The following is a 22591-nucleotide window of genomic DNA, read 5'->3' as shown; positions in this document are numbered from 1 at the left end:
AAGGCTTTAGAGTAGTCAATGAAGCAGACATTCCTGGAATTTCTTGCTTTTTCAATGATCCAACAGATGTGTGAAATTTGATATCTGGTTCCTCTGCCTTTTCTAAGTCCAGCCTGGATATCTGTAAGTTCTCGGTTCATGTACTGTTGAAACCTCACTTGCAGAATTTCGACCATTACTTTGCTAGCATGTGAAATGAGTGCAGTTGTGCAATAGTTTGAGCATTCTTTGGCATTGTCCTTCTTTGGGACTGGAATGACAACTGACATTTTCCAGTCCTGTGGCTATTCTTGGGTTTTCCAAATTTGCTGGCATATAGAGTGGAGCACTTTTACAGCATCATCTTTTAGGATTTGAAATAGCTCAACTGGAATTCCCTCTCTTCCACTAGCTTCGTTCGTAGTGATGCTTCCTAAGGCCCTCTTGACTTCACACTCCAGTATATCTGGTCCTAGGTGAGTGATCACACCATTGTGGTTATGACCCACCATCTCTGAATACTTTGGTACAAATAATGACCTTCTATTGTAACTACTTAAGTACAAATTTCCTAAGAACAAGAACATATTTTAATATAACAAAAATATCAAATAAGAGAAATTTAATATAGATAATTTGCTGATACCAAATACACAGCCCATGTTCGAATATTACTAATCTTTCCAATAATGTTGTTTAGAGTAAAACAAAGTAATTTTTCTTCCTGTGGACACCACCCTAGCCAACGGACCAAAGCTGACACCATTAATATTTGGATAAAACCATTTTAAGAGTTCTCATTACAAAGAGAATTTTTTTTCTTTTCTTCTTCCTTTTCTTTTTTATTGTACATATGCAAGGAGATCCAACCAGTCCATTCTAAAGGAGATCAGCCCTGAGTGTTCTTTGGAAGGAATGATGCTAAAGCTGAAACTCCAGTACTTTGGCCACCTCACGCGAAGAGTTGACTCATTGGAAAAGACTCTGATGCTGGGAGGGATTGGAGGCAGGAGGAAAAGGGAACGACAGAGGATGAGATGGCTGGATGGCATCACCAACTCGATGGACGTGAGTTTGAGTGAACTTCGGGAGTCGGTGATGGACAGGGAGGCATGGCGTGCTGCGATTCATGGGGTCACAAAGAGTCGGACACGACTGAGCAACTGCACTGAACTGAACTGAACTGGTGAGAAGGTGGATGTTACTTGAACCTATTTTGACAATTATTTCACAGTATATGTAACTCAGACCTTCATGTTGTATGCCTTAAATATATACAGTAATATGTATTAGTTATATCTCAATGAAACTGGAAAAAAATAAACACACATATCTCTTGATACGATGTATTAAAAGTATACAATATCAACTTAGTGGTATTTTTGCCAGAAATGAATAACCTGAATCTCATCATGAGGAAATATCAGATAAAGCCAAGTTGAGTGGAATTTTACAAAACAGTCCTGCCATCTTAAAAATATCAAGGTTAAGAAACTCAAAGAAAGGGTTAGGAACTAATTCAGATTAAAAGAAATGTTAAGGAGCTGACAGCCGAATGCAATACATTACCCTGTACAAGAGGGGAATAATATAGCTCTAAAGCAGGGGTTGGAAAACTATTTCTGTAAAGAGCTGGATAATAAATATTTTAGGTTTTATGGACCATATGGTCTCTGTTGCAACTACTCAGCTCTGTGGTTGTAATGCAAAAGCAGCCACAGACAGCATGTAAACAAATGGGGCATGGTTTTGTTCCAATAAAACTTTACTTATGAAAACAGACGGTGGGTGGGCTGCACTTTGCAAACCCCTACTCTAAAGGGCATAACTGGGACAACTGGCAAATTTGAATATGGACAGAGAGCTAGATGATATTTTTATTTTATCAGTATTACAGTGTTACATGAAATGTTGTCCCTCTCTTGAAATACACACACACACAGAGGGAAAATGATCTACAGATAAACAGATAAATAGATTGATCTTTAATCAATTAAGATTAATGAATCTTTAATCTGTATCCAAATACTAAACAATCCAGGGTATGGCTTTACTGGGAAATGTTTTCTCCTCTTTTCTTTTTTAAGGTTTTGATGTTTTTGAAGATCAAACTTTTTTTACTCTCCCTCAATTTACATTTATCTTGGGGTTAGAATCAAGGTATGCATTTTTGGTACAAGTACTGTAAAAACGATATTCTGTTCTACTCAGCACATCACATCAGGAGATACATGCTGCCAGTTTATGTACTTATTGGTAAGGTTAGCATTGATCACTCACTAAATGTGGGGTTTTCCAGATTTCTCCACTGTAAAAGTAATTAGGTTCATCATTCTTATTATTTTAAAATTTATTCAAACACCCTTTATATCATAGTGAGATCTGATATCTCCCTCTGTTCAGAGGAGCCATCATCTTTTGCATTTCTTACAATTACAAAAAAGAACCATCCGCATTGTGTTGATGGTCTTTGAACTCTATAGATACTTGTGAAATCTTGTAAGAGTTGACATTTGTTTCTGCCACATTAAAAATTCTTTCCATTATATTTTCACATAACAGAAACACAGGAGCTGGGCCTTTTCACCATGTGGGCGGGCCCCTTGTCGAGACCCAGTGTGTTTAAGAACATACTCTTCTATTTAAAGGTTACTGTGCTAATACCAAATAACTTCCACAGCTGGGTGTGAGGTGGCGGCATTGATTCATAGAGCTTTCAGGGCTTCTGTGATTTGCATTACTATAGTTGGAAGGTTTTATTAAAAGTTATACATTATAATAACCTAGTTTTTAAAATGAATATGGGTCTTAAGATATTGATGTGCCAGTTACACAGCTAATTAAGGGTTCAGAGAATCAAAAATACCAAATTTAAGGCTTTTGATGTTTTAAATGGTTTTTTAGAACTGAGAAGGTATAGGTTTAGTTATGAATGTGGCCCACCGAAACGATTTTCTTTGCTTTAGCTGCACACCTCAGGGGATACTGATCAGCAAGCCAGGATCCAGGGAACTCAGGCACGTACAAACCTATCATCAGACCTACTTTAGGAACTGGGCATCCTGGCACCGTGATGGGCATATGATGATTTGCAATGTGAAATGAACGAATGAATATACTCATTAAAAGAAGAGTTCAGCCAGTTCAGTTGCTCAGTCATGTCCGACTCTTTGCGACACCGTGGACTGCAGCGTGCCAGGCTTCCCTGTCCATCACCAGCTCCCAGAGCCTACTCAAACTCGTGTCCATCACGTCAGTGATGCCATCCAAGAGAGGAAGCCTTAAATCCAGACAGAGCAGTGGGATTAGTAGTTTAGGCACATCCCTTGTGAGGAATTGAGCAACATGATATGCTCACCTGTGATGGAAAAGGTTAAGTACCTTGCAGAGTCAGGGGATTAAGAGAATTCTCAAGTTCCATACATCGGAGCTGAAATAGGAAATCATTTGGGATTCCTTTGCTAAGATGGATGGATCCATGTAATACATTTTGGCTTTGAAAACAAATATACCCAGACGAGTGAAAGGGAGGTGAGTGCTGAAAGAGAGTAAACTCAGAAGTCACTGTCCTTCCAATTAACTTCAGAGGAGATAAAGATTTATTGAAAGATGTTTGTTCAGGATGATCAATGGTTTCCTATCTGGCTTTTCTGGGAACCCAGCAGAAAATTTTCATTTTCTATAGAGAGTGAAGGACACCAATTTATCTTTTTTTCCAGAGGTTGTGCTTGACTGGAGGTACAGTCAGCACACATAACTTAGACTCTTCCATCACTATCTTCATACAAAGAGATTTGATAAATCCCCCTATGAGAATATCCCACAGTGCACTGGCTTCCTACAGGAAGATTCGGTGGTCATGCCTCTCAGAGGCGGGCCAACAGAACACTTGGGCAGAAGTGGGTATGAAAGGAATGGGAAGAGTGCTGTCAGGCTCGAGATCTGACAGAATCAGCGCTGAGCAAAATTTAAACTGAGAAGCTCAGAACTGCTCCAGCAAGAACCAGGGAACCAAAGCTTCAAGCTGGAGCTGAGTCGTCTGAAGAGACGGGTGAGGCAGGACGCAGTGGAACTGTTTCTTTTCTTTTTGTTGGCCAGCGCTGTATTGACTGGCTTTCATTCCCAGAGCACCGCTCATTCCCGATGCCCAGTCTGTTTCTGCAACCCACAGAGGTCCAAGCCAACCCTGGGTGGTGATCTTCACCTTGATCTGACGGAAGGCAGGCAACATCTTGGGGTAGGATACAAAAGTTTTCCAGCATGATGTTTCTGATGGTAATGGGGCTTTCCATTCCTGCAGGAGTTTTCATTTCCTCATTCCTGTCTACCTATCCACCTTAAATATTTTACCTTCCTCGGAGACCCTGCTACTCTATAAAAGTGGCCCTGGGTAGCTGCAGCTCTTCTCCAAGTATGTGATTTGCTTCTAACTAATTTTCCATCTGAGTTAACAAGACCAAGTGAGGTGAAGCAATTTGACCTTGATTCCCAGTGAGCCTGTGACTGAGTCTACATTTGGAAGAGAACTCACCTTTTGCCTCCTAGGGCTTCTCCCAACAACCACAATGTCCCTGAACCTTTCAGCTGTCCTTGGATATGGGTGAGATTAATATCTACTTAAGTATCAGATGGATGTTTGCCAAGTCATATCACTGGCCAGGCTGTACCAAAGAATCCTTCATCCCTCCTAAGCCAGGCACCATCAATTTTTCCATACATCCATTCATCAGTCAACTTTTGTAAGATAGTAAGACAGAGCTTTCCAAAAGGCATGCTTGTTCCTCAATCACTCTTATTAACATTCTTATCATAGGGGATTATTTGCAACTTTTTTTTTCTGAAAGAAGTCTGAAGAGACAGACAGAAGAAATTTCAGAGGAACTTTCTTACTCACTGTTGGGAATAAGTTATTTTCCAGCCTCATATTCTCTTCTTTTAAAATTCATTTCTTTTTAAAAAACAGAAAAACCTATCTATAATCTGATACATTAAAATAGTTGTTGATAGCATTATCATTGATACCAATTTTTATAACTAGCATTCAATTTGGCAGTTTCAATTATGGTTTCCAAGTCTGATCAGAGTCTCTAAGACACAGATCCAAGGTTGGATATTTACTGGGCTGTGGCTTTATGTTTAATTAAAGGAGGAAAAATGTCTGCTTTCAGTTTGCCCAGAGTGCTTGCTTAGCATAAGGATAATCAAGAGCAGTGGATTGGTGAATGTTATTACTTCGTTGCTAAGTCATTCCTGACTGTTTTGCAACGCCAGGGACTGTAGCCTGCCAGGCTCTTCTGTCCATGGGATTTCCCAGACAAGAATACTGGAATGGGTTGCCATTCCCTTCTCCAGGAGATCTTCCCAACCCAGGGATCAAACCTGTGTTTTCTGCATTGGCAGGCAGATTCTTTACCACTGAGCCACTGGGAAGCCCAAAGGACATGGATAATTGAGATGGGTGGGGATCCTTCCTGGAAGGGCTTAAAGGCACAGAAAGGCCCAGGTATGGTCGCAGATAAAGCAGGGCCAGAGGACAGCAGGGTGTGGTCCAGTGAGCATTCTGGGAGGAGAAGGAAAAAATGGAAATGAGTCAGAGCATCACAGAGACTGGAAACCACAGCGGGGGCAGCTCTAAGGAGGATTTGGCTTAAATCCCCCTCCCCCACTTCAGCTCTGGGTGTGGAGTCATACAGGGAAGGGAAGCATGTGGCACACGTAGGGCTTTTCAGCTTCCTCTGCTTGTACGGATGCCACTGTCCAACAGGGAGCTCATTGGCTTACAAAGCCCAGCTTACTGGGGCAGGATACCTGGATCCAGCTTCCACATGCAGGGACTCCAGCTTCTGGGAAATGCCCAACCCAAGGAGTTGTGTACAAGAGATAAAAGTATTCAAATCGCTGAGCCAGATGCCATCCATGCACCAAGCAGAGGCTTAATAAATATTTCTTAAATGAATAAAACAAGGAATGGATGGATACAAGTTAACTCCCTTGGCACATTCTGATTCCTACAGGGTCTGTGATTTAGAGACCAAGGGAGGCCCCTAAGTGATCTTGCTAATATGGCTAACCACTTGAGGGCTGGGAGTGCGTCTGAAATATCAGCCTAGCCAGGGTCTCACGCACTAGTGAGGAAAGATGGGAAGCACAGATAATCAGTGAGCTTAATCCAGAGTGCACTCTCTGCCAGGGAGCCTTTCAAATGCACTGCATGTCTTAACCTTTTAATCGTCACTATACATCTATAATGTAGACACAATTATTAACCCAAATGGCAGATAAGAAAACTGAAACTCAGAAAAAGTAAACCACTTGCTCATAGACACCCTGCTGGGACTGACCCCATTAATAAGAACCATAGTCCAAATACTACAACCAGATGGAGGCTGTTCTTGAGGAAGAACATGAACACGGGAATCCCCAGGAAATGGATGACTCACAGTCAGGCGGGAGGTGGTCTGGACTCAAGGTAGTCCATTAAATTTGGCAGAAAACAGTGCCAGAAACCAGATTTAAGGGGACAAGGACTTCCCTTAAGAAGAGGCATGTGGCAATAATTAGGCAGAAATTTTAGATGCCAGAAAAGTATAGAGAGCAGGAAGACATTGTAAGGAATGAGGCAAAGGAGCAAATTCATTGCATTTGGTGCATACGGCAGAGATCAGGAGAATCTTACAGTCTCCCGCAGACAAAGGAACAACCCTGGGTTCGAGCTGTGAGACTCTATTCCTTGTGTGCAAAATTCATTCCCTGTGTGCAAAGACCTGGCCTGCAGAAACTCTGCCGGTTTTGCTCAGGATCTGAATCATCTGGATGTGAAGGACTCAGAGGGATTGTGATTACTGAGGTCAGAACCCAACACATGTACGCAAAGACAAGCACAAAAGGGAGCCATCTGTCCCAGGGAGGGAAGAACAGGTGGCAGGCAAGTGGTCCTGGCAAAAGGCTGAGATGGACTGGAGTAACCAGAGTGGACGTTCAAGTAGAGGGTGAGCAGACAGCTGGCAGATGGGAGGCATCAGATGTCCGGCACTCATACAGGTGGACCACCAGATGGTACCTATTGGCAAGATAGCTGGCAATGCGTGACGGTAGCCTGTGTGAAGTCCTTGCAAGGCACTGATGAGATCTGAGCACAACAGAGATGCAGGTGAACAGAGACAGTAGCATCACAGGATGGCCAGACATTCAAAAAGCATGATGGAATCCCACCAAGTCCACGAATCCCTCACTATCCAAACTGTCTGCTCTCCAAACTCGAGTATTAGATAGGGTTGGGTGGGAAGGGATTCTTGTATCAGGGTCTTATGAAGATTGAATTCCATGGAGTATATTATTCTGAAACTGGAAAGACTGGGAAGAACCTCAATGCCAGTGAATTTAGGTTTCCCAAATAAGCATTCCATAGCCTTTACTGGTAAGGTCTCAGCCCTGTGAGAGGTCAGGCAGGCAATCATGTCTGGAAACCCTGAACAATGTGCTGATTAAAATTCCAGTTCCTTGTACACCGATTCTCCACCCTGTAAGAGGCCCCACACAAAGTGGTCCAACCCATTACAAAGTAATTACACACCCAGAGCCTGCTGTGGAGGCTCCGCCCAGTGGCCCCAAGTCACATGACGCTCCACTCAACACAGGGCTCAGAGAAGTGCTGATAGGTGAGGATGGTCATAGAAGGCCTCAGACCCTATATGGAATTGTATAATTTTACTGTGCTTGCTAACAAAAGGAATTGACTTCGAAACTCCCCACACATATACACTTTCTATACTTTTGGGGGTGTGGTCTCTGTCCCACAGTTGGCATTTTTCTCCCTTTTAAGAACAAGACTCCTTTTGTTCTCCTTAGCTATAGCTAGTCTTTTCTGCTAACCTCTGCCTGCACTATGGTCCCTCCTTGGCCTCCTCTGGAGTGGACGGCAGACCCTTCAGCCCTGTGGACAAGGACAGAGGCAACAGCACAGAGTGGGCACTCTGCAACCTGAGCCACCACCAGCTCTGTGGCCTCCCGTGGCTCACCTGAGTCTGGCTCCCAGACAAACTCTTCAGCCTCATGAGGCCCCATGGCTCCTTCTCTCTGTGCTCTTTCAGCTCCTCAAATGTCTCTCAATGTCTCCTTCCATGGGTCTTTATACTTGCTTTTCTATCTACCTAAAACCATCTTCTTTCTCCCCTTCATCACCTAGGTATCCTTTGTTGTTGTTATTTAATTGCTAGGTTATGACTGACTGTTTGCAACCCAATGGATTGTAGCCCACCAGCCTCCTCTGTCCATGGGATTCTCCAGGCAAGAATACTGCAGTGGGTTGCCATTCCCTTCTGCAGGGGATCTTCCCCACCCAGGGATCAAATCTGTGTCTCCTGCATTGGCAGGAGATTCTTTTCTGTGGAGCCTTAGACCTCAGCTAAGTCATCACTTCCTTCAGGAATCCTCCTCTGACCCCCTGAGGAGGCACACGTTCCCTCTGAGAACACATGGTCAGCACTTACTTGTGATAGCTGTAATTATATATCCATTCTTGGGCCTATCTGATTCACGTCCTGTTCCTTCTCTGAGCTATAGTGTCACCTATTTCATTCACTACAGCTTCCAGCACAGGACATGGTCCCTACTAGATGCCCAGTGAAGGGTTGTTGAATGAATGAATGAGTGATGTCCTTAGGGAACACACTCACAGTCTCAAGTTATATTTGCATAAGCGTACAAGGCTGGCAGTGAAAGTAACCTGCCAGTATGATTGCGATAAGGATTGATTCATAAGGCATCTGTGAGGCCCTCCCAGGGTGCCTGGCACATGGTGGCACCCCGTCCCTTCTAATTCCCTTGTTCTCATCACATCTCCCTCCCTCTGCTGGGGCTCTAATCTGCACTTAGACTGGAGAGACATACAACATGCTAAGCAAAGTGATTAGGATGCCAGGCTGACCTATAGTGTGGCCACAGCAAGGCTTTATTTCTTCTAAGTCTGTTTTCTCACCTTTAAAGTGGGGGTTTTAATAACGCTTGCCTCATAGTGTTTTCATTGATGGTACACGTAACAGTGCTTAGAATAGTCTCTGACATGTGAGATTTGGGAATTAATGGTTGTTGTTATTACATATATCTTTATATTTCTATTACAGGGACTCAATTTGACGCTCATGGGAAAAGAATTATGAAAACTGGCCCAGAGTCTGCCATACCCCAAATATTCTATTAACATCTCATATATTTAACCAGCTAGATAGCTATCTGTCTGGCCAGGCAAGGAGTCCTTCAAAACCAGGGAACACTCCTATGCTGTTTTGGTTAGAAGACTGCCTTGAATAAGCTGGCTTCTCAGCCTTGTCAATTCATTTAAAATGCATTTTACTGAGTCTTGAAAATGCTTTCTTGATCATATTTCCACTTATCCTTTCTGAATACAGCTCTGTTAGAACCCTGCTAAGATTGGCAGTTGCATTTCTCAATTCTCAAAGGACATCCCAGAGGATAAAGAAAAATTCTCTCCACTGTAGTTGGCTACATATTACTCAAAACAGGGTTCATAGAAGACCGACTTGAGCTCTAGGTGGACAAGGGGAAAAACTGCAAAGGATGAGCCAAATAAATGAACGAAGAAACAAAAAGAAATGAAAAGAAAAAAGTTTTAAAGAAATGCATCCTTTTTGCCATCAATGACAGACTGTAACTGAGTTCTTGAATGGAAGCAAGACCACCTTAACAAGGAGAATGAGAGAGGAGTCCATGATAAAGTCAAGATTCACCCATGAGGTTTCTCCAAACAGGATATTACAAACAGGAGGCTGGGATTCCACTGAAGGAGCCCAGCATCAACTCCTTATCTTCAAGAAGAGGGTCTGCAGAGTTAGCTTGCAAGTAAGCCTCATAGTGGTATACCCACTAGAACAAGGAGAATTGCTTAAAGAAACTCTGATGAAAATATAGGACAGAGCAGAGAGAGGCTGAGTAGGTCATAGGATATTCTTTGGAAAGACTCCTATTACCAGCACTGCCCTGCATGTGGCTTTAACTTCAGGCTGTCTCTACAGGTCTGGAATTAGAACTAAGATAATTAATGAGCCTCCTTTGAGCAGGAAGGGTTAGGCTCCACCTTTCCCCAGAGGAGATGAAAAGTGCTTATGGTGGGGTGTGATCACCTACTCCGCAAGCTGCACGGTGCATGCTAAGTCACTTCAGTAGTGCCCAACTCTTTGCAACCCTATGGACTGTAGCCTGCCAAGCTCCTCTGTCCGAGGGATTCTCCAGGCAAGGATACTGGAGTGGGTTGCCATGCCCTCCTCCAGGGGACCTTTCCAACCCAGGGATTGAATCTGCATCTCTTGTCTCCTGCATTGGCAGGCAGGTTCTTTACTGCCACCTTGGAAGCCCAAGCTACATGGTACATGGATTCCCAAAGACTTCAGTGATTCTTCAGTATTAATAGGGTCAAAGGAATATTTGAGAGTAAATAAATGAACCATATATACTATGGAATGAATGATAGGCAATTATATGCAGGTATTTTTTGGTGCACACACGCACACACACACACATACTTATCAGGCTGTAATAGATATGCTTTGGGATTCTGTATTATCTCTAATCATTCCCTCAACACAAAATTAAGGAACTGCTTAATCTTCTTGGTCAGGTATCTGCAAAGAAAATCTCTCTTCCCTAGTCATGTTTTCCTCCTCTTCTCTGCTTCTCCCTAGTTCATTCATTTTTCCATTTTCACTTTTGCAGATTAGAAAAACAGGGTAGCCTTTGAAACCAAAAGAGACCAGAGCTCAGATGGCTTTTGTGCCATTACCAAGTCTATAGCCTCTGGCAAGTTGTTAAACTCTGAGCCCATTTCCTCCATTAAGAGAACCAGAATAGCCATAATTACCTTAATAGTATTGGTACAAGGATTAAATGTCATCATAAAGGTAAAATACCTTTAAACATGCCTAGCAAAAGGAGTGCCCCACTCCAGTGCTCTTGCCTGGAAAATCCCATGGACGGAGGAGCCTGGTGGGCTGCAGTCCGCGGGGTCGCTACCAGTCAGACACGAGTGAGCGGCTTCACTTTCACGTTTCAGTTCCATGCATTGGAGAAGAAAATGGCAACCCACTCGTGTTCTTGCCTGGAGAATCCCAGGGACGGGGGATCCTGGTGGGCTGCCATCTATGGGGTCGCACAGAGTTGGACATGACTGAAGCGACTTAGCAGCAGCAACAGCAGCAAGAGGAGGCAAAATCAATGCTAATTCTCCATTTTTTCTTCCATATTTTAGTGCACTTTGGATCCTTCTAATATTTACTTCAGGGTTTCACAATAACTACAGAGAACTTCTCAACTCACCCTTCCTCAAAGTTTGGATTTTAATCTAGAATCTTTGTCAACCACGTAAAAAGCTCTTTCTCACAGCTGCTCTTCCTACTCTGCTGTTTTTAAGAACTGTGCACCTCTTGAATTTGGGGAGATCTCCTCTGTCCTGATTCTAAGTTGATTACTGGAAATAGATTTGGCTTCTCTTATTCCTCTCTGTGTCCTGTTGAGAGGAGGAGATTTTGGACTGCCTTGGCTTTTCAAGGCAAGAGAACCACTTTCCCATTAAATCCCCATTACAGATTTCCCTCTAGCTGACAAAGTCATTGCAAATTTAAAGCGTGACCCTAAGTAATTTAACCATCTCTTGTATTGCCATAGTGACATAGACAAAGCAAGGGACAGCCACTATTCCTACTGTATTTGGATCTGGGTCCTCTTGTGCTCAGAGCTGAGAAAAGGGTCCATATGTTTGGCCTGGACAGGCAGGGGCTTTGGAAATCAACCATTGTAGTTGGCAGGGGTGTGGATCCCCGGACTGGTCAGGGCAGAGTATTCATATAATTGAAAGCAATTATGTTAACGAAAAGGGGAAGTGTAAGGGCACCTCATAATTGCAAACAGATGTGTGTAAATAATGGCAGCCAGTCTTTCAGGGGCCCCACAGACTGATGCTTCAGCAGGAATCCATATCCCCAGTGGGACAGTGAGGCTTTAGCATCTCTGATGGCCCAAACACGGCAAGTGAGAGTGATTGAGCTATTTTCAGAGAAAACTGTACACCAGGCAATCAGATAAGGAGGGTATTATAGTCAGAAAAACACTGGTTTTAGAACGAGATCATCTGATTTAAATAGAAGATATTTACTTAATGGCACAAGTATGTCTCAGTAGCTATATAAACAGTCTGTCTTGCTTTCCTTGCCTCTAAAATGGGTAGAATAATATCCATCTTATGGAGTTGTTAATAGAACTTGTAAATTACAGGTAAGTTGTCTAACATATAACAGGCACACAATAGTTACTAGTCCAACCAACATCATCATAGGCAGTGTCCGACCTGTTCTCCCTGTTTCTATTCTAACATTATGTGTTCCCCGGGGGAATTTTTTAAACCTAAGTCAGAACACCCAACTGCTCAAAACTCTAATCACTTCCCATCACACTTGGACTAAAATCCAAGATCCTCCTCCTATAAGATCTGGGCTCAGCTCCTGGGATTCTCCAATCTTCTCTCGTCCCACTTCTCCTCTTTCTAATGGCCTCCACCCAAGATCTCCTCTTGGTCTTTAAAGCATGTCAAGTTTATGCCACAGATATATGCACTCTTGGCTACTTTTCATCACTTATTTCCCAGCCTGAATAGGATAACTCAAAAGAGACTTTCCTCAACTGCTCTCTTGGCTGTGCTTCCTAGAAACAGAGCCCCTGAGAGAAGGTATGGCAATGCATGCTTTGTTCAAAAGTTTAAAATATGCTTAGGAAAAATGGATGCAAATGGATGAGGCCAACAAGGAGGGGAGAACAAGAGAAAGAGAGCAAGGACATGGTCTTAAATGTGGTCTTTGGTAGTGTCTAGCTTGGCCTGATCTCTGGGTTATGGTGGTGGGGGGTCTGGAGCATAAATCATTCCTCGTAGGTGCCCAGCCTTGAAGGAAGGAGCCAAGCTTTTGTTACTCTGTATCAATCCATCATTGGCTGCCTCCAAGGCATCTTCTATAGGCCAAGGACAATTCTCCTGAAAAGGTTTCACATTTAAGCCACTGGCCACAGGATTATCTTCCAACAGGAGGATGTGTGTACTGGTTTGTTACTAGGATCTAGCAAGACATCAGCTTAATTGCTACAAGCGCCTGGCCCTGCATTGCCATCTATGTGTTATCTATGTGTTAACATAAACCTAGGTTAACTTTTAGCTTACATTCATTTTCTGCCATTTCCTTGCTTAATTAGTTGATTTTCCTCTCTACCTGACTAGACCATAGGATCTTGAGAGCAGTGATTTTGTCTATTTTGTTCATAGACACATGTCTAGACTCTAGAACAAACACTGGCTTAATGAGTGAGTGTTGATTGTCCTACACCTTTTCCTCAAATGGAAAAAAAAAAAATCTGTTCAGATAAAGGATGTGTTCAAACAAAATGAGAGGTGGATGAAACTGGAGCCAATTACACAGAGTGAAGTAAGCCAGAAAGAAAAGCACCAATACGGTATACTAACACATGTATGTGGAATTTAGAAAGATGGTAACGATGACCCTGTATGTGAGACAGCAAAAGAGACACAGATGTGTAGAACAGACTTTTGGAGTCTGTGGGAGAGGGAGAGGGTGGGATGATTTGGGAGGATGGCATTGAAACATGTATACTATCATGTAAGAAATGAATCGCCAGTCTATGTTCGATACAGGATATAGGATGCTTGGGGCTGGTACACGGGGATGATCCAGAGAGATGATATGGGATGGGAGGTGGGAGGGGGGTTCAGGATTGGGAACTCATGTACATCCGTGGCAGATTCATGTCAATGTATGGCAAAACCAATACGGTATTGTAAAGCAAAATAAAGTAAAACTAAAAAATTTTTTTTAAAAAGGAGAAGACTGACTTGTCCACCGTCCTTGTCATGGCTACCTGCTGCTTGGAGTGCCTTTGTTTTCTTGGCCATTTTCACGTTCCATCAGTCATTACTTGACTGTCTTAGTTTCTGTTGCTTTTATTATTATTATTTTTAAGGTTCCAAGGAAACTTGCTAATAAACTGTGTTTTCTAAAACAATGATATCTGCCACCAGGGAGGCAGAGTCAGCTTTCAGTACTTATCCTGAAATATTTACAGAACAGATTTGAAGAAAGGGGAGAGAAGAGCTGTCCCCAGAAGCTTATATCCTCAGTTTATTAAATATGACATCCCCCCAAAGATATTCCCCAACCAGTTCATTGCTACTGGGGCCCAATTTGATGGAGCATTTGCTGTGGATGAAGTGGTTCTCCCCTCAGCATGGATATCAAAGCACAATCTGTCTGCGTGGTGCTGTTGCCTCCCTCTGCCTTCTCATCTTTGGGGAAAGGAGATTATGGCCAAACAGCAACATGTTAGAGGATCAATGGGATAATGAGCTGTGTACTTCTGGCTCTTGCTTTGTCTACACAAGTCACACACCACCCCTGTTGAAACATGATAGCTGCCAACAGCTTCTGTAGTAGCCTTTCTGATAGTTCCAGCTTCCCATGGACCCTCCGGCCATCAGAAATTCAGATTGTGTGACAAATTCTGGACTATTTAAATAAGGTATCAGAGGCATGAGGGAAAAACAATGCAGTTGCATGTTGGAAGGTATGAGAACCGAGTCATGAGGTCGGGGACAGTGTAATAACATAATGCAATGATGTTTGGAGGCCTTGTAAAGCATCAAGTATGGTGCTGAACAATTTCAAACATTTTATCATTGGATTCTTTTCAAACGCCATGAGGTACACAGACTGTTTGTTTTACAGATGAGAAAACTGATATACATACAGTGTATGCAAATTATCCTATAACCACCACCGTTGGTTTGGTGGTTATTTTTTTGCTTGTCCAGTGATCATTGGCCATCATTCAGGTCTTCATACCCTGATCTGTCTTTGAAATGCCTTTTCTCAACTTTTAGTACACATTGTGTTAAAATGGGGCTGACTCCGTCCCATGGTCTGCGTCTGGCTAACCGGATTGTTCCATCATCCTGACCATTCTGTGAGTTCAGCATGGGCACATGGCCTCGGCTAGATCTGTGAGACTGCGCTCTTGCATTTTTCTGGACATGTGAGGAGAGATAATATCTCTTTCTTGTGATCGCTTGGGCAGGATAAGTGTAGCCAATTGTGATGCTGATGTGAAGGGAAATATAGGCGTATGAGAGACAGAGACATATTCCTGGTGCCTTTGCCTTAGCTCCTGTGTCCCACCCTTGCTGAAGCTGGTGCTACTCATGGGTTTTTTTAAGAAGCCAACACTTTTCCTTTATTCCTCAAGATAGTTTAAAGTGTGTTTCACTCTCTAGCAGTTGGATGAGTCCCAAGATAGAATTAAATAAGTAATGGTTGACCCTGGATATTAACTGCAGAATGGCTGACCCCTCAATGCTTGTGTACATAGCTGGAGAGCAGATACACTCTAAGGATCGTGCAAGGGGAAAGGATTCAATATTTAGTCTGCTTTTTCTATTGAATCTTTGACTATCTAAAATACAGCTTTTATTCAACTAGACATGGAAATAGCCTAGAAGAGAAAGAGTGAGACTAGGAAAACAGATTGAAACCCTGAAGAAACCTGTGCTCAGTATCAGCCAGTACCTGCTTCAAATCTCAACTCTGATGTTACAAATCAAAATGTGATGATAAAACCTATCTCCTAGGGTTATTTTGAGAAATAGGGAACAGTATTCATGTAAAGCCCTTGACCAGTGTTCTTTCTAGTCACTAACTCTTCTGACTCTTTGCACTCCATGGACTGTAGCCCACCGGGTTTCTCTGTCCATGTGACTTCGCAGGCAAGAATACTGGAGTTTGCTGCCGTTTCCTACTCCAGGGGATCTTCCTGACCCAGGGATTGAACCCATGTCTCTTGCATCTATTGCATTGGTGGGAGGATTCTTTACCACTAGTGCCACCTGAGAAGCCCCAACTGACTACTGACACTCACAAATACTGGTTTAGGAAAGTAGTTAGGGGTTTTCACCCATGCCCACCCACAAATAGTCATTCCTTTTTTTAAGGATCAGTAAATAAGGCACTTTGGGGCTCATTCTCTAGCAATTTGAATAACTAAGTGTATTTGTACTTTATAGAGCCTTTGAGGGAAGGCATGTTTCTAAACAAACCCAACCTAACTAATAGAAAATCATGTTTCAGCCAAATAACTGAAGCAACTTTGACATCTTGTCAAATAACTGATTTGACTGATTTGTCTCTCCCCTCTGAATAAAGGTTGTCTGGATCGATCAAGCCAAGGAGGTTTCTTGACAACCTGTAATAAGAACAGGACCATCCTTCATCTCCACGCTGGGTCCTGAATGGGGGACACGTGCGTACAAGGTCATCTGCACTCCAGAGAGTCCCTTAAAGTTAATGACACATGCTAACGAAAAACTAGTTAGAGTTAGGGCACAGATAAGGACTAGGGAAAAAGTTTAGATAGGTTTTTTCCTTGGAAAAGGGGTGATGCCTTTATCATCTTTCTGCTATAGGTAGCCTGTGGGGTCAGTCAAGGACCATGTGCATAGCAGAGCAGAATAAAACTGTGAGGGGATGGATGGCCAGATCCCAGTCTTAGCTGAAATTATTAGAGACCATTTATTCATCATGCACTTATTGAGGGCACACTATGTTCCAGGAAGCATTCTGGGATCCAGATAAAATTCTCATCCTCATGGAGCTTAAAATGGAAGGGGAGGAAACAGACAAAATAATGAAAATATGTAGCATGTTAGAACATGATAAGTTCTGTGAAGAAAATACTAAGGCAAGGAAGGGATATCAGAATAATAGAGACCACCAAAGTACAGGAGGCAAAAGTTACCATTTAAAATGGAATGTTTGTGTATGTTACCATATGTGAAATGAGATTACCAGTCCGAGTTTGATGCATGAAACAGGGCCCTCAAAGCCAGTGCAGTGGGGCAACCCTGAGGGATGGGATGGGGAGGAAGCTGGGAGGGGGGTTCAGGATGGGGACACATGTGCACCCATGGCTGATTCATGTCTCAGTGTTTCTATGGTAAAAACCACTACAGTATTGTAAAGTAATCCGCCTCCAATCACAATAAATAAATTGATTTTAGAAATGAATGGAATGTTTACTGAAGACCTCAATGAAAGGTTGTATTTGATGGGAAAAAATAAAGGGAGGGAAAAGAAAAAACAGTGGATTTCTGGGAGAAGAGCATTCCTCTGAAGGAGAGGGCTGCCTAGCATGTTGGCAGACAGCAGGAAGGAATCAAGGGGCAAAGAAGGCAGGAAGTGGGATCAGGTCGTGGGCAGCCTGGGGTAGAAAGGGTAGGGACTGAGTTGCTGAAAGCCCTTTCCTCCTTGGAGCAGAGGGAGCCACAAGCTGGTTCCGAGCAGCTTTACTTACATTTAATGAGTCCCTCTGTCCCTGCTGCTCTGAGAGTGAACCCTGGAGTCTCATGAGTAAGAGGAGTAAGACATGGGGAAAGGGACCAAGCAAGCGGTTATTACAATAATGCAGGTGACCCATGAGAGGGAGTTAAATGGGGAAGGCAGCAGTGGAGAGGATGAGGCATGGCTGGCTTACAGAATGTTCCAGACTGTGGTCAGCCTTCACCTATAGACAAGGACAAAATAAGTGGTCATCCTGCTGGAAAAGTCCCCCCAAATAAGTTTTTAAACTTGAATAAAATTGACAGTGTCTCAGGTCAAGGAGCTTGAGGCCAGTTAGCACAGTACCATGCTGGAATCATAAGCTAGAGTACACATTCCTAATCCCTCAAGCCCTAAAAGGAAATGAAGCCGGTGGGGACACCAGAGGGTGAGGCGTGGCCAAGGGTGGTGACTGGTGTGTGGGAGCGGGAGTGTTACAGAGGCCCCTTGGATGTCCTACATGCACGGGAGGCAGAAACAAACTTTACGGAGCCCCAGAAGGTGGAGGAGGGTGTCAGCTGAGGAGCACCTCCAAGAAACAAGGTGGAAATGGGGTCAAGAGAGCTGGGCAGCATGGACGGCACTTTGTGCTCTTTGGGAATGGTGTTTCAGGTGGGGAGGGTGTGGATGGGAAGGACGGTGGATGCCAAGGGCCAGCCTCATCAAGGTTTCCTTTTTGTGGGAAATCAGAGGGAACATATAAAGTGGCTCCTTCTCTTCCTGAGAATGACACTGATTGAAGATGATCCTTCCGAAATTCATTGCAGAAAATGAAGAACGGCTCCTGGTGAGGGTGATTTTCTGCCTCCCTGACCCAGGGCTGCGGCGGGAGAAGGCTCATCCTTCATGCTGTTGCCTCCGTGCCAGAGGGCGGCACTCCCCTCAGGGTGCCGTGCATCTCTCACCTGGCAGAGTCCTGGATACGACAACAGTCAGAGCTCATTTTGTTAATCTTTCAAATCCTCTGGGCCAGAGATCAACCCCTGGCAGAAGCCTGAATCTGAACGTGAAAGGAAACACAAGAGACGAGAGAGAGTATACATACGTTAACCGTTTCCTCTCAAGCAGGCATCATGCCAAATACTTCTCATGTCTCATCCTATGTAACTTGCAAAGCTCCCTCAGAGGCAGAGTCTAGAAAGTGACTGAATCAATGAACTAAAAACAGTTCCATGACTTACTCCAGGACACTTCCACCCCGTGTTTCTCATCCCAACATCATGATCTCCCCGGGCCTGCTGCTGTCCATGGTCCTGCCTGGCACGAGCCTCTAGATAACAGGCAAGGGAATGAGGGCAGGCACGTATGTTTTCCAAGCATATCCTTTGTGACAGCTTTTGAACTGGTTTTACATACAAGGTTTCTGTTAACCCTCATCATGTTTGATTGAGGAAACTGCCATTTCTATGAAGAAGCTCAGAGTGTTTACCCAGCCCATGAGGAGCTTTTCTGGGAGGCCAAGGGAGACCCCAGGATGCGCCCAAATTCCATGCTCATGGGTGCATGAGCCCTGGGGAGCCTTGTTGGTTGGACAAAGTTCAGACACAATTCTCTGATTCTCTTCATCAAGAGGCACAGAAATTAAATTCAGAAAATCAGACTTGTCAGAATTACTGAGACCAGAGTATACCAAAGAGGCATCCAGGGTTCTCTGCTCATGTGGGGAGCAGAGAGGAGAGTGGGGATTGTAACCTGCTCACTGTCATTATCAAGACTGTTTGTGGGTGCAGGGCTCCATAGAGCTGACATTGCCACTATCTGTGTGACCTCACACATGTTGCCTAGCCTTTCTGTTTCCTCAGCCACAAACTATATATGATATAAGAATTTGCTTCCTCCCGAGTTCCTTGTGAGGATAAAACGAGACACTGATATCATTTAGTACCGTGTTGACTGTGTGTGTGCTGGATAAGTCCTAGCAGTTGCACTGATTGCTGAAGGTCTCATACACTGTACATGCAACCAGTCTTTCACTGTCAATAGAAGCTTGCTCTGCAGGGTCATATTTATTTGAAACTAATTAGAGTCATCATTACAAGGAAGGAAAGAAAGAGAACAGGAGACAAAGGACAGGAAACCTTGCGGATGATGCTTGAGAATACAGGTGGGGCCACATCAACATGTGTAGGAACACGCTGGCTCAGGAGGCCACTGATAATCAGAACTGCTTTCCCAGGAGCCAGTAGGGCCCCATGGCAGTAGGGTGATGAGCACTCGGACCTGAGTCAGTGGTAATGGGTAGAGAAGGAAAAGAGGGACCTTATCTTATCTTCAAGGTCATTTTCTAGTGAAAAGTGTTACAAGCCCCGTGCCTGGTGGGGCTCAAGCATGGTTGAGGGGGTGACTTCATCTTTACTTCTGCTTCATCAAAATTCCCAATCATCTCTTGCCTGACCACCCAGCCCTTCATTCCAGCATGTGTGGTAGGGACTGGCTGCCTGGATGTATTTATCATGCAAATAGTTGCAAATTTTCCACTTGACTTGCCCCAGCCCCACCATCCCACCTACACACAGACACACACTTCCATCCCTTCTGGGCAATCTTATTTTGCTCCAGTGGCTTCAAGAATTATTATTTCTCCTGTGCTTTCTACTGAGAAAGACAGAATAGAGAAAACTAATCCTCAACTCAGGTTGCGGCTTCTAATTATCTTATTAAAACCATTTGGGTTCGTTAAGCCTTTTATGTTGGTACCCTAAAAAAAAAAAAAAAAGAAAACCTTCCTATTTTATGATGTCATTTTCAGGGATGTCTTAATACCTGTTGAGGAATTACAGGTGAAAAGAACTTTGCCATAATTTTCTTTTAATCAAAATGTGATTCTCACATACAAATTGTCTTAGCTTTAAGAGGTCTGTAGGGAAAAGGTCAATCTGGAATGTTTACTCTTTACAATGGAGGCTCACCTGAAATGTCATAGAGTTAGGAATCAGGAAGACTTGGAGAAGTCAAACTTATCTTAAAATATAATAATATCTAAAAAACTGTCTTTGTTAGGCTGAAGATACCTCTCATTTGTCAAATCCGTGATTCTATTGCCAACAGAGTGAGAAACAGGTATAGGGCAAGAGAGGACAGAAAACATTTATTTCAATGGGGGAAAACGAGGAACTTTTTCTAAAACGATTACCAACGTTCCATCTGTCCAAAGGCAGATGATGCACTAGATATCTGAGTCGCAGTATGGCAGTCTCTTTGGATGCATCAAATTTTCAAAATTATCTAAGTAGATAAAGGTTAAAGATGGGAAAGTCACATCATTGGAAGTTTCCATGATTCACAAAGTAGACTACCCTGAGAAGACGCCCAGTTACTCACAGGATGTCACTAACCCTTTATCTGTTCTATAAGAGTACCACGTCTCCTTGTCTATTTGTATAGTTCTGTTTCTTATCCCATTAACCTCTTCTCTCTCTAAATCTGTGCTCACATGATATCTAAACACATCTGTGAGTTCCCCAAACCATCTTGCCCTGAGCCATTCCAGATGGTTCTACCCATGATCTCCCCACTTTCACCTCCTACCTCAACTCTCTACCCCTTGCCCACACAGCAGGCTCAGCACAAACACCACCTCCTCTGTGAAACCTTTCCTGACCCCAACAAGCAGCCGTATGTCCTTCCTCTCTGCTATTCCTACCCAGCACTACTGAGCCTTGATCACCATCAGTCAGCTTTAGCGAGTGGTAGAAAGAATAGTGTCACAAAATTTCCTGTCTTTATATGTACCCAAGTATACATCATTAAGGTTTATCGACTCTTGGGGATTTCTTTTGTAGATATGGAGAAACTGAGAAAGTGTGCTGTTTCATCCTCAAGAAGTTATGTACCACGGATATACATCTTAAGATGTTCGAGAGCTGGGCAATCCTTATTTGTGGATCAACTATGATGAGCGAACCCAAAAAGATTCTATGAGAAACTGCCATACTGGACACAAATCAACACCAAAGCCATGACTCCATTTAATTCAATTCAATACACAATTATCCATCCCCTACTAGGAGCAGGCACTGTACTGCCTGCTGGTTGGGGATTTACCCAGCTCCAAGATAAGGTCTGGACATTGTGGAGCTACAAATTGAATGAGAGCCTAGACAAGGCAATGGTATATCCTCTTTGGGGTAAATGCTAATATTGGAGGGTTTTTTTTTTTTCTCTGATAGTTAGACCAATGGTGTTTCTTGTAGTTTCCATCTATTATCCCTGGTGAGACCTATAAAACATTCAGAGGTCTTTATATACAACAGTATAACTTTCTTTTTTAATGAGCTTTGTTTGGCTTGTTGTTCAGTCATCAAGTCATGACCCATTCTTTGCGACCCTATGGACTAGAGCGTGCCAGGCTTCCCCGTCCTTCACTGTCTCCCAGAGTTTGCTCAGATTCATGTTCATAGAGTCAGTGATGCTATCTAACCAGCTCATCCTCTGGTGCCCTCTTCTCCTTTTACCTTCAATCTTTCCCACATCAAGGTCTTTTCCAATGAGTTGAGTCTTTGCATCAGGTGGCCAAAGTACTGGATCTTCAGCTTCAGCATCAGTCCTTCCAGTGAATATTCAGGCTTGATTTCCTTTAGGATTGACTGGCTACTCTCTCCCTTTTGCCCCCACACATCTCTTCTTTTATGAAACAGCTGTCTTCCAATTGTTTCCTAATCTAAAACCATGGCTTCTACACCCAGGTAACTCTTCTCTTGACTCCCCTGTCAATATTGCTCATAGAGTCAGCCAGCCAGGTCTAGACTCAGTGTGCAGCTGTGGTCTGAATCATGCTGCTATGCCCCACCTTCCTCTGTGTCACCAGCCACTTGAATAATCCATCTCCTGAAGGCACTGGCAATTTGGGGGGCAAGTTTTTGCTCGTGAGTCAGCATATGAGATACCTACATATCACATCCCTTTCTGTTCTTGTCATGCAGAAACTTGACAGGAATATCATCATCGCCTGTATAAGTCCATCATAAACATCTGAACAGGATAAAAGCAATGTGCCTGCTCTGTCACGAAGCAGTGATTTCTACCCCGAGAGTCATGGAACAGGAAGAGAAGTGGGGTATTAACATAAGTTTGCCAATATGTTATTTTGCTATGTCAGGATATTGTTTGTTTATTTTAAAAAGGAAATAAAGAAAGTACCGCCATCTAGAATCACTATCATTTTACAAGGGAAAGGG

The sequence above is a fragment of the Budorcas taxicolor genome, chromosome 5 (genome assembly GCF_023091745.1).
Source record: "Budorcas taxicolor isolate Tak-1 chromosome 5, Takin1.1, whole genome shotgun sequence".
NCBI classification, from domain to species: domain Eukaryota; kingdom Metazoa; phylum Chordata; class Mammalia; order Artiodactyla; family Bovidae; genus Budorcas; species Budorcas taxicolor.
This window is presented reverse-complemented; position numbering follows the sequence as displayed.